Genomic DNA, 13,739 nt, shown 5'->3' with positions numbered 1-13,739 from the left:
ATGAAAAGCATCTAAAGACGGGTTTCAATGTAAATGACTGCTGAGTCTGTCAGTCAGATATTCTTCACTAGGTAGGAGCTGAGTCTCCCATGACTGACCTGTTAAGGCACATATTTATCTCTTCTACGAGACATTTCAGGGTGCGTTAGGCTAATCTGTGGGATAAAATGACCATCCCCTGAAAAATAACAATTATTCAAAGGCCACAAACCGCTTAAACCTGATGGAGCTCTGACTTTCTTTTTTGTACATTAGCCAGAAATACACGGATCGCATTTACTTTTCAAAAAAGCTTTTATTTTTTTTCAAAGTGAGGAACTATGCCTTGCAATTTCCTCGGTTCAACACTTTGTTCTTTCCTTTTAAACATCGCGGTGTCTAAGAAGCTGCAAGCACAGCAGGGAGGTGCACAACAAAATTAAACTCACACTTTCAAAAGTACCGTCACTGAGCATGAGAGACTATGGCATTTTACTTTGAAAGCTTCAGGCTTGTCCAGAAAGTGGAAGAGCAGTTCTGAGGGTGATGTTTTCCCATAGCCTATATGTAGGAGATGGATGAGTAAAGATGGATGCAGACTAGCCTTCAATGACCTGGTGTGGTACCAGGCTCTGCGTGTACATGCATACCACTTGCCCAGTCTGACACCCGCTGGAGTGACCAGCGGCCTTGGACTGGACATAACCAACCTCAGAGACCTTAGGTGTGCTGCAGTAGAGGGTGGCTTTCCGCAGCCTGCATGTGTCAGGCTTAGCCACGCTTCTCCCAGAAAGGGCCATGATGTGGGATTCCTAGCCACGTTTCTCCCAGAAAGGGCCATGATGTGGGATTCCCCTCTGTAGTCTGTAAATATGTTTTATTGCCATTGGTTAGTAAAGAAGCTGCTTGCGGCCAATGACTTAACAGAATATAGACAGGCTGAAAAGGATATATATACATACATACATACATACACACACACACACACACACACACACACACACACACATATATATATATATATATGGAGAGAGAGAGAGAGAGAGAGAGAGAGAGAGAGAGAGAGAGAGAGAGAGAAGGCAGGGTCAGAGAGAACCATGTAGCTGCCAGACAATAAAGACACGAGCCACTAGCCAAAATCTTGCCAGTAAGCCACGAGCCTCGTGGTAAAATATGAAAAAATAGGAATTGGTTAATTTATGATATAAGAGCTTGTTAGGAATACACTAGAGTCATAGGGCAAGCAGTGTTGTAATTAATACAGTTTCTGTGCCATATTTCATGTCAGTGCGGTCGGGAACGAACGAGCAGCCTCTGTCCACAGGGCCACTTCATCTAATTCTGTTTTCTCAAATATTGAAGTTTTTAGTATATTTCCACAAATTAGTAAATTTACCATTATTCTTTGGGAACATCTTGACTATGTTTTGAGAGTTTCTCACACATAAAATGTTTTAGATCTACTTTCTGAATTGCTCTGGAAACATGATATGCAACTACCTGATGAATTCTAAGAACAATATTCAGTAGTATTTTACCTGATTTCCTTCATTTTGTTTAGTGTAATCCTGAGACTCTCATGGTTTATGTCTTCTTCACTGTTAAGTACATACAGAAACATGCCAAAGACACACTGGTGGAAGAAACTTCTCTGATGCTAATATGTTAGCAAGGAATGCCCCGTTTTTATGCAGAGTATATTTTATTTATGTGTTCCTCTTTAGATGTTTTGTGGAAACTGCTCACCATTATCTTGGTCCCTTAAACTTCCCAAACCTGACACCATTCCTCATTGTGGAATGTCAGAGTTATATTTATAATGCTTTATTCTTCCAGGTTAGAAACAATCTGGCAGAATAAAAAATAAAATGCAGGGAGACTTATGGGGAGATTCTTCCATCAGAAAATTGCCCTATAATTAAAACTCAGCACATGTTATCTACGCTGTATTTAAAACTTAAAAAGCCATGATTGATTGGATTAGAATCTGACCATTCATAAGGTATTTTAAAGTCGTGATTATATTCTATTAGGAATCGTTTTTGAAACTCGTTTCCAGATGTATTTTCTCTTCTGGTTGGTAAGGCCACTGAGAAGGCTGTCTACTCTATGTCTGCACATTTCTACACTTTTCCCTGCTTCCATTCCCTTCATCCTCTCTAGATCTTATCAATTCAAATCTTCTAATCAAAACGTGGGGGATGTGTGGGGTGCACCATCACAGGTGACCGACAGGCTCTGTACTAAGTACATTCCCGTGGCGTATCTCACTCTGCCCTCCCAGTAACTCTAAGGGGTTTGTTAATGAAGCAGATGGGAGAGATACCAGAGGATGAAGTCACCGGTGGGAGTAACACAGCTAATACCAGGGAGGCCTGGAACTCTCGCTCCCACACAGTGCTTAACCAGAAATGCTATCAAATCCTAAATTACTCCTGAATAAGTAATTTCAAAGAATATACTGGGGAATATTAATAAAAAATGAATTACCAGCTGTCATGATCCACTCAAAGCTCACAGATTGCATGTAAATACATGTAAATACACATCAACAACAAACATTTGGATCTGCTCCCATGTCAATTAAAACAAGACACAGAAAGGAGAGCCTAACATGAGCGTTTCCCATTTGCAGCCAGATATCACCTTGCCCTCACGAATGTCTTTTTCTTCCTTCTTGACGTCAGCTGGAGATGGCACGCTCCCTTGATTGTTGTCAGGCTGCAGGTTGTGTCTGTCCTAAAGTTGTGTCTGTCTCTTGCATGACTAAAGCGATCAAGCGAGCCCGTTGCCCTGCACTGGCATGATGGGGCAGATGAGTATGCACGACAAGTGTTTCCTGGGTCTGCTGCCAAATTTTCAGTAATGTGTAAAATGTATTTTGGTTTCAACTAAAGATACATATAGTCATTGCAATGTCTGTCAGATGGAATGTGGAACAAAAAGGGGTTTGTGGTTTTGCTCTGAGCAGATTAGGGGTTGTTATGGAGAAGTAGGTACTGGCCCATGTGTTTTCAAACCTCTTTCAGCGTAGTAAAAAGCGAGTAACTGACCTTGAGTCTGTTAGGAAGTATTTATCTGCCATCCGTTATTCGTGTGAAGAGACACAAAAGGAAGCATAATAGCTGAGGTTCTAGGATGGCTATTGATTTTTCTGTTTTATAAGATGTTATTTGACTGTGATCATGTGTGATATCACTAAACAAGGTGACACAATCCCAGATACATTCAAGAAAAACAAAAACCAAAGTTGGAGACTTTCGGTTTTGTGTAGGGAATTGATTGCCTTCTTTCTTCTGAACGACTTTCTTATGTCTAGGAAGTCAGCGATCTCATACCATCCCTGCCGTCTTGCCCCCACTCAGGTCTGCATTCCTGAGCAGTCACCCTCTACTTCACAGTAGCTTCTGGTGCTACTTCAACAATCCAAACACACTTAGCTATATGTAATCACTGACTACGTGAGAACAGTTACCACCAGTGACCTACACACCTGAGCTCTGTGGCTTTCCTAATCAATTCTAATTTGTCACTTGGACAAAACAGTAGAATCGATTGTGGATGCATTGATTAAAAGAAGCCTAACATCTAAGCATAGAATAAAAAGGTCAATAAATAGCTACACACATATATTCCATCTGGAACTATTTGGAGTGAGGGGAAGATCCATCTTTATGTTTTTATGAAGAAAACATGTTTCTTATCTAAATTATTAAACGCTGAATGATTGAATAATATTTCCTCAAATATTGGAAGAGAACAGATGCACGGTTTCAAACATCTGAACCCAGGAGGCACACCCTATCTTTTCGTTCCTGGAAGATCGTATTTTGGCACATTTGTACAGCTGTCTTTTTCTATCTCTCTACATAGAAACTTTCACTTTCACTTGTTTGTCAGATACAGAAATGTCTCTGCAAATGTGAACCCCTGTTTGCCAATAAATATAGCATTACTTTTAGCCAAAAGCAGAAGATTATATTTCTATGGCTCATCTCCAAATCCTGCTGGTTGCCCTCAGTAAATGTGCTAATTGCTTTTTTTAGCTATCTATTTTCTTCTCTTAGTCTTCGTGGCATTACGCGCATTTTACTAGATGTTACACTTTCTTGTGTTTAGGTTTTTTTTTTTTTTTTTTTTTTTTTTTTTTTTTTTTAATTTTTTTTATTGATAAAAGGAGGATAAAGAAAAGAAAAAAAAACAAATTTCCACCTCCTCCCACCAGCCTCCCATTTCCCTCCCCCTCCTCCCACTCTTCTCCCCCTCCTCCCACTCTTCTCCCCCTCCTCCCACCCCTCTCCCCTTCCCCCCACTCCTCTCCCCCTCCCTTTCCAGTCCAAAGAGCTGTCAGGGTTCCCTGCCCTGTGGTACGTCCTAGGTCCTCCCCCCTCCATCCATATCTAGGAAGGTGAACATCCAGACTGGCTAGGCTCCCACCAAGCCAGCACATTGCGTAGGATCAAAACCGCGTGCCATTGTCCTTGGCGTCTCTTCAGCCCTCATTGTTCGCCTTGTTCCGAGAGTCCAGTTTTATCCCATGCTTTTTCTGGTAACAGTCCAGCTGGCCTTGGTGAGCTCCCAGTAGATCATCTCCACTGTCTCAGTGGGTGGGTGCACTCCTCGTGGTCCCGACATCTTTGCTCATGTTCTCACTCCTTCTGCTCCTCATTGGGACCTTGGGAGCTCAGTCCAGTGCTCCAGTGTGGGTCTCTGTCTCTATCTCCATCCATCGCAAGATGTAAGTTCTAGGATGATATGCAATATATTCGTCAGTATTGCTCTAGTGTAGGGTCATTTCAGGTTCCCTATCCTCAGCTGCCCAGGGAACTAACTGGGGACCTCAGCTTGGGCACCTGGGAGCCCCTCTAGGGTCAAGTCTCCTGCCCACCCTAAAGTGGGTCCCTTAACTCAGAATTGTGGTTCCGTGCTCCCCTATCCAACCTTCCTTTATCCCGATCCTCCTGTTTCCCCAAGTCCACCCTCCTTCCCTTCTGCCTTTTCTCTCCCCATCTCCCCTAACCCCCATCCCACCCCACCCCCAAGATCCCACTTTTCCCCCCGGCAATTTTGTCTACTTCCCTTATCCAAGAGGATAACTATATGTTTTTCCTTGGGTTCACCTTCTTACTTAGCTTCTTTAGATTCGCCTATTGTAGACTCCGTGAACCCTATTTATGGCTAGAAACCAATTATGAGTGAGTACATCCCATGTTCGTCTTTTTGGGCCTGGGATACCTCACTCAGGATAGTGTTTTCTATTTCCATCCATTTGCATGCAAAATTCGAGAAGTCATTGTTTTTTACCGCAGCGTAGTACTCTAGTGTGTATATATTCCATACTTTCTTCATCCATTCTTCCATTGAAGGGCATCTAGGTTGTTTCCAGGTTCTGGCTATTACAAATAATACTGCTATGAACATAGTTGAACAAATGCTTTTGACATGTGATAGAGCATCTCTTGGGTAAATTCCCAAGAGTGGTATTGCTGGGTCCAGGGGTAGGTTGATCCCGAATTTCCGGAGAAACCGAAACACTGACTTCCACAGTGGTTGCACAAGATTGCATTCCCACCAGCAATGGATGAGGGTACCCCTTCCTCCACAGCCTCTCCAGCAAAGGCTATCCTTGGTGTTTTTGACTTTAGCCAATCTTACAGGTGTAAGATGATATCTCAAAGTTGTTTTGATTTGCATTTCCCTGATCGCTAAGGAGGTTGAGCATGACCTTAAGTGTCTTTTGGTCATTTGAACTTCTTCTGTTGAGAATTCTCTGTTCAGTTCAGCGCCCCATTTTTTAATTGGGTTACTTAGCATTTTAAAGTCTAGTTTCTTGAGTTCTCTATATATTTTGGAGATCAGACCTTTGTCTGTTGTGGGGTTGGTGAAGATCTTCTCCCAGTCAGTAGGTTGCCTTTGTGTCTTAGTGACAGTGTCCTTTGCTTTACAGAAGCTTCTCAGTTTTAGTAGGTCCCATTTATTCAATGTTGCCCTTAATGTCTGTGCTTCTGTGGTTATACCTAAGAAGCGATCGCCTGTGCCCATCTGTTGTAGGGTATTGCCCACTTTCTCTTCTATCAGATTCAGTGTTTTCGGGCTGATATTGAGGTCTTTAATCCATTTGGACTTGAGTTTTGTGCACGGTGATAGATATGGGTCTATTTTCATTCTTCTACAGGTTGACATCCAGTTGTGCCAGCACCATTTGTTGAAGATGCTTTCTTTCTTCCAATGTAAACTTTTAGCTCCTTTATCGAAAATGAGGTGTTCATAGGTTTGTGGGATAAAGTCCGGGTCTTCTATACGATTCCATTGGTCGACTTCTCTGTTTTTATGCCAGTACCACCCTGTTTTCATTACTGTAGCTCGGTAATAGAGTTTGAAGTCAGGGATGGTAATGCCTCCAGAAGATCCTTTATTGTATAGGATTGTTTTGGCTATCCTGGGTTTTTTGTTTTTCCATATAAAGTTGATTATTGTCCTCTCCAGATCTGTGAAGAATTTTGATGGGATCTTGATGGGGATTGCATTGAATTTATAAATTGCCTTTGGTAGAATTGCCATTTTTACTATGTTGATCCTCCCAATCCAAGAGCAAGGGATGGCCATCCATTTTTTGGTATCCTCTTCAATTTCTTTCTTCAATGCCTTAAAGTTCTTGTCAAATAGATCTTTCACTTCCTTGGTTAGATTTACCCCAAGATATTTTATGCTGTTTGTGGCTATCGTGAATGGAGAAGCTTCTCTGATTTCCCTCTCTGCTTCCATATCCTTTGAGTATAGGAGGGCGACTGATTTTTTGGAGTTGATCTTGTATCCTGCCACATTACTAAAGCTGTTTATCAGCTGTAAAAGTTCTTTGGTGGAATTTTGGGGGTCGCTTATGTACACTATCATATCATCTGCGAATAACGAAAGTTTAACTTCTTCATTTCCAATTCGAATCCCCTTGATCCCATTATGCTGTCTTATTGCTATTGCTAGAACTTCCAGCACTATATTGAAGAGGTATGGCGAAAGTGGGCAGCCTTGTCGTGTTCCTGAGTTAAGCGGGATGGCTTTGAGTTTCTCTCCATTTAATTTGATGTTAGCTGTCGGCTTGCTGTATATAGCTTTTATTATATTTAGGTATGACCCTTGTATCCCTAATCTCTCCAAGACTTTTAACATAAATGGATGTTGAATTTTGTCAAATGCTTTTTCAGCATCTAATGAAATGATCATATGGTTTTTTTCTTTCAGTTTATTTATATGATGGATTACATTGATAGATTTTCGTATGTTGAACCAGCCCTGCATCTCAGGAATGAAGCCTACTTGATCATAATGGATAATTTTTCGGATGTGTTCTTGGATTCGGTTTGCCAGTATTTTGTTGAGGATTTTTGCGTCGATATTCATGAGTGAGATTGGCCTGTAATTCTCTTTCCTGGTTGAGTCTTTGTGTGGTTTTGGTATCAGAGTAACTGTAGCTTCATAAAAGGAATTTGGTAATGACCCTTCTGTTTCTATATTGTGGAATACATTGAGGAGTATAGGTATTAGGTCTTCTTGGAAGTTCTGGTAGAATTCCGCATTGAAACCATCTGGCCCTGGGCTTTTTTTGGTAGGGAGGTTTTTGATAACCGCTTCTAGTTCTTCGCGACTGACAGGTCTGTTTAGCTTGTTCACCTGGTCCTGATTTAATTTTGGTAAATCGTATTTATCTAAGAAAGTGTCCATTTCTTTTACATTTTCCAGTTTAGTGGCATACAAGCTTTTGTAGTAAGATCTAATGACTCTCTGAATTTCCTCTGTGTTTGTGGTTATGTCCCCCTTTTCATTTCTGATCTTATTAATTTGCAAATTTTCTCTCTGCCGTTTGATTAGTTTGGATAGGGGTTTGTCAATCTTGTTGATTTTTTCCAGGAACCAGCTTCTTGATTCATTGATTCTTTGGATTGTTTTTTGTGTTTCTATTTTGTTGATTTCAGCCCTCAGTTTGATTATTTCCAGTCTTCTACTCCTCCTAGGTGAGTCTGCTTCTTTTTTTTCTAGAGCTTTCAGGTGGGCTGTTAAGTCTCCAATATGTGCTTTCTCTGTTTTCTTTAAGTGGGCACTTAGTGCTATGAACTTTCCTCTCAGGACTGCTTTCATAGTGTCCCATAAGTTCGAGTATGTTGTTTCTTTATTTTCATTGAATTCAAGGAAGACTTTAATTTCTTTCTTTATTTCCTCCTTAATCCAGGTATGGTTCAGTAGTTGACTGTTCAGTTTCCATGAGTTTGTAGGCTTTCTGGGGGTAGCATTGTTGTTGAATTCTAACTTTAATCCATGGTGGTCTGATAAGACACAGGTGGTTAGTAATATTTTTTTGTAGCTGTGTAAGTTAGCTTTGTTACCAAGTATGTGGTCAATTTTCGAGAAGGTTCCATGAGCTGCAGAGAAAAAGGTATATTCTTTCCTATTTGGGTGGAATATTCTATAGATGTCTGTTAAGTCCATTTGCTTCATTACCTCCATTAATTCTCTAATTTCTCTGTTAGGTTTCTGTCTGATTGACCTGTCCATTGGTGAAAGAGGAGTGTTGAAGTCTCCTACTATTAGTGTGTGCGGTTTGATGGCTGCCTTGAATTTTAGCAATGTTTCTTTCACATACGTGGGTGCTTTTATATTAGGGGCATAGATATTCAGGATTGAGATTTCTTCCTGATGAATTTTTCCTGTTATGAGTATAAAATGTCCCTCTCCATCTCTTTTGATTGATTTAAGTTTGAAGTCAACTTTGTTAGAAATTAGTATGGCCACACCTGCTTGTTTCTTAGGTCCATTTGCTTGATAAGCCTTTTCCCAGCCCTTTACTCTGAGTAGGTGCCTGTCTTTGTGGTTGAGGTGTGTTTCTTGTAGACAGCAGAATGTTGGATCCTGTTTTCGTATCCAGTCTCTTAGCCTGTGCCTTTTTATAGGTGAGTTGAGTCCATTGACATTAAGAGATATTAATGACCAGTGGTTGTTAACTCCGGTCACTTTTTAAGTAGTAGGGTTTGTGTGTTTCCCTTCTTTGAGTTGCGCTGGTGAAGGGTCTCTAGATGTCTGAGTTATTGAGGTCTTTGTTGGACTCCTTGGTTAGTGATTTTCCTTCTATTATTTTCTGTAAGGCTGGATTTGTGGCTATGTATTGCTTAAATTTGTTTTTATCCTGGAAAATTTTGTTTTCTCCATTTATGGTGAACGAAAGCTTGGCTGGATATAGTAGTCTGGGCTTGCATCCATGGTCTCTTAGTTTTTGCAGTACATCTATCCAGGACCTTCTGGCTTTCATGGTTTCCATAGAGAAGTCAGGTGTAAGTCTGATAGGTTTACCTTTATAAGTAAGTTGGCCTTTTTCCTTTGCGGCTCTTAATATTCTTTCTTTATTCTGTATATTTTGTGTTTTGATTATTATATGGCGAGGGGATGTTTTTTTTTGATCCAGCCTATTTGGGGTTCTGTATGCCTCTTGAACCTTCATAGGTACATCCTTCTTCAGGTTGGGAAAGTTTTCTTCTATAATTTTGTTAAGTATATTTTCTGGACCGTTGAGCTGCACTTCTTCTCCTTCTTCTACTCCAATTATTCTTAGGTTTGGTCTTTTTATTGTGTCCCATATTTCCTGAATGTTTTGTGATGAGAGTTTGTTGGACTTGCTGTTTTCTTTGATCAGTGCGTTTATTTTCTCTATGTTATCCTCAGACTCTGAGATTCTTTCTTCTATCTCTTGTATTCTGCTGGTTATGCTTGTTTCTGTAGTCTCTATTCGTTTACCTAGATTTTCCATGTCCAGCCGGCCCTCTGTTTGTGTTTTCTTCTTTGCCTCCATTTCATTTTTCAAATCATGAACTGTTTCCATTATCTGCTTGATTGTTTTTCCTTGCTTTCCTAGGGTGTCATTCACTGATTTACTCAATTCCTCGAACTTTCTGTTATACTTCTCATCCATTTCTATAAGGGCGTTTTTTATATGCTGTTTAAGGGTGTCAATCACTGTCATGAAGTCAGTTTTTTCTCCTTCTTCATGATTAAGGTGTTCATGTCCTCCTGTTGTGAGGTCGCTGGCTTCTGGTGGTTTCGTGTTGTTCTTCAGATTGTTGGGTGAATTCTTGCATTGGCGTCTCCCCATCTCTACCTTCCAATATTCTCCTATGGATCTTCTTTTACAGGATCAGGTCTTCTTGCCAACTGATGTACCTTCCAAGTGATGTCACTCCCCTGTGATGTTTCTCCTGGAGTGCAGTTCCGATCTCCTTGCTGCTTGGTTAGCTTGCAAACAAAGGCCCACCCTGCTTGCTGCAGGCAGGTTATGGAGACAAAGGAGCTACCACCTTCCCCTTTGCACTCACCTTCGGGTTCAGTCCCAGCGCCCAGGCAGGCTGAACAGGGAGGCACTCTGCTCCAAGAAGGGAGGGATGGAGGGAGATAGGGGGTAGGGGGATCTGGATGTAAGCTGGGTGGGATAGGAAGAGAGAGGAGGTACCGGGCAGTGTAGCCCTGTAGGTTGATCAGGAAGTGTAGGCGGGCTGTTCCCGGGTGCCGCAGCACTCACTCACCACAATGATGTCTCACTAGGTGCCCTGATCGAAACTCCGTGCTGCTTGGTTCGCTCGCAGACAAAGGGCCCACCCTGCTTGCTGCAGGCGGGCTATGGGGACAAAGAAGCCCCCGAGCCCCCCTTGACCCTACGCTTGGGGTTAGGACCCAGCGCCCAAGCAGGCAGAGCCGGGAGGCTCTCTGCCACCAGGGATGGGAGGGGGGAGAGAAACAGAGGGTGGGGGGATCTGGATGTAAGCTGGATGGGATAGGAAGAGAGAGGAGGTACCGGGCAGTGTAGCCCTGTAGGTTGATCAGGAAGTGTAGGCGGGCTGTTCCCGGGTGCCGCAGCACTCACTCACCACAATGATGTCTCACTAGGTGCCCTGATCGAAACTCCGTGCTGCTTGGTTCGCTCGCAGACAAAGGGCCCACCCTGCTTGCTGCAGGCGGGCTATGGGGACAAAGAAGCCCCCGAGCTCCCCTTGACCCTACGCTTGGGGTTAGGACCCAGCGCCCAAGCAGGCAGAGCCGGGAGGCTCTCTGCCACCAGGGATGGGAGGGGGGAGAGAAACAGAGGGTGGGGGGATCTGGATGTAAGCTGGATGGGATAGGAAGAGAGAGGAGGTGCCGGGCAGTGTAGCCCTGTAGGTTGATCAGGAAGTGTAGGCGGGCTGTTCCCGGGTGCCGCAGCACTCACTCACCACAATGATGTCTCACTAGGTGCCCTGATCGAAACTCCGTGCTGCTTGGTTCGCTCGCAGACAAAGGGCCCACCCTGCTTGCTGCAGGCGGGCTAAGGGGACAAAGAAGCCCCCGAGCTCCCCTTGACCCTACGCTTGGGGTTAGGACCCAGCGCCCAAGCAGGCAGAGCCGGGAGGCTCTCTGCCACCAGGGATGGGAGGGGGGAGAGAAACAGAGGGTGGGGGGATCTGGATGTAAGCTGGATGGGATAGGAAGAGAGAGGAGGTGCCGGGCAGTGTAGCCCTGTAGGTTGATCAGGAAGTGTAGGCGGGCTGTTCCCGGGTGCCGCAGCACTCACTCACCACAATGATGTCTCACTAGGTGCCCTGATCGAAACTCCGTGCTGCTTGGTTCGCTCGCAGACAAAGGGCCCACCCTGCTTGCTGCAGGCGGGCTATGGGGACAAAGAAGCCCCCGAGCTCCCCTTGACCCTACGCTTGGGGTTAGGACCCAGCGCCCAAGCAGGCAGAGCCGGGAGGCTCTCTGCCACCAGGGATGGGAGGGGGGAGAGAAACAGAGGGTGGGGGGATCTGGATGTAAGCTGGATGGGATAGGAAGAGAGAGGAGGTACCGGGCAGTGTAGCCCTGTAGGTTGATCAGGAAGTGTAGGCGGGCTGTTCCCGGGTGCCGCAGCACTCACTCACCACAATGATGTCTCACTAGGTGCCCTGATCGAAACTCCGTGCTGCTTGGTTCGCTCGCAGACAAAGGGCCCGCCCTGCTTGCTGCAGGCGGGCTATGGGGACAAAGAAGCCCCCGAACCCCCCTTGACCCTACGCTTGGGGTTAGGACCCAGCGCCCAAGCAGGCAGAGCCGGGAGGCTCTCTGCCACCAGGGATGGGAGGGGGGAGAGAAACAGAGGGTGGGGGGATCTGGATGTAAGCTGGATGGGATAGCTTGTGTTTAGGTTTTATTTGCATGACACCAAAGTGTGAGTCAGTTGGCTCAGTGCATTTTGCATACATTGTGCATAATGAATACTAATGTGGAGATTATCTTTTCATGGAGCAAAACTGAAAACATGCGTTTCTCTGCCAGATCGTCCCTAACAAAAAGAGCCAGAGAACCTAAAATTTGGACAGTATTTAACAAAGTAATGCTTCTGCAATCTCATCTTCCAAATGTGGGAAACTTTTGCTTGTTTCTTTTTTATATGTATCTAAGTGTCTTATGCCATATTGCCTTATTATAATTTAATTTTGATACTCAAAATCAAAGAAAATAATTCTGTTTAAGTAGTTATATAACAAAACTATAAGGCATAACATTTGCACATACACATATGTGTGTATGATTACCATGTAGCTGTGAGTTTTTATGTAGTAGGTTTCGTATGGTACCTGGTGATTCAGACTTATTCATAAAAGTACGAAAAAAGAAATAGTAAAATAGTAATAAAAGAAAATAAAAACTGAAAAATATAGCTTAAATATGATTATCACATTAAAAAATTACTTTTTTTATGCTGGACTCTTATCTGTCAGGTCGCCTTACATTTGTTCTTGTCACAGCACATTATTCTCAACACTGACAAGTCTACTATGTGTTTTAAAACCCAGCCTACAAATACCCACATCCTGCCTCCGTGCTCTGAGCAGATTTTCATCACATTTGGGAGAGAACTTTGTAACAACATTCAACATGGGGAAATAGGGGAACCCAACCTGTAAATTATATCAGCTTCCGAATTTGAACAGAATCTCAGACTGTCCACGGCTTCTTATCAGAGAAATATCTGAAGCTGTGGTTTTCCATTTGCCGACTTAGTCATGGTGATCTATGTGTCTCCACCGCACTATCCTCGCTTTATCCAACAATGAGCTGTTTGGCTTTCCTCGTTTTTAAAAAAATATATTCTTTACATATGTTATATTCTGACTGCAGTTTCCTTATATCCGCTCCTCCCAACCCTCCACCCTCTCTTTCCTCCAGTTCCACTTCTGCATTTTCCGGGGCGGGGGGGGGGGGGAGAAAGAGAGAGAGAGAGAGAGAGAGAGAGAGAGAAAGCCTCCACGGGATATCAACTGAATATGGCATAACAAATTACAATGAAGTAAGGAACACTCATGTCAAGGCTGATTGAAGTGACCCAATGGGAGTAAAAGGGGTCCAAATTCAGTCCACAGCCCAGGAGAGGCTAAATAGCAAGGAGGTTTCAAGGTGGGGACACATGAATCTCCCTGGGCAGGGGAAATGAATCTTGCAGGTGGACTGGGGGTAGGTAGGGATTGAACAGGAAAGAGTGTGCAGGCAGGTGGAGGGTGATGGAGGGGGAGAACACTGAGGGAGATGGCTGGACCTGGGGGACAGCCTAGGGTTTCCAGCACCATGCCTGAAAGGGAGAATCTGCCTCTTAACATAGCATAGGGAGGGCAGGGGAGAAGGAAGAAAGGGAGGAACGAAAGAGGGAGGGAGGGAGGGAGGGAGGGAGGGAAGGAGGGAGGGAGGGGAGGAAGCGGGAGAGGAACACTGCT

Source organism: Microtus pennsylvanicus, chromosome 9 (assembly GCF_037038515.1).
Source record: "Microtus pennsylvanicus isolate mMicPen1 chromosome 9, mMicPen1.hap1, whole genome shotgun sequence".
Classification (NCBI taxonomy): Eukaryota; Metazoa; Chordata; class Mammalia; order Rodentia; family Cricetidae; genus Microtus; species Microtus pennsylvanicus.
Note: the sequence above shows the minus strand (reverse complement) of the source record.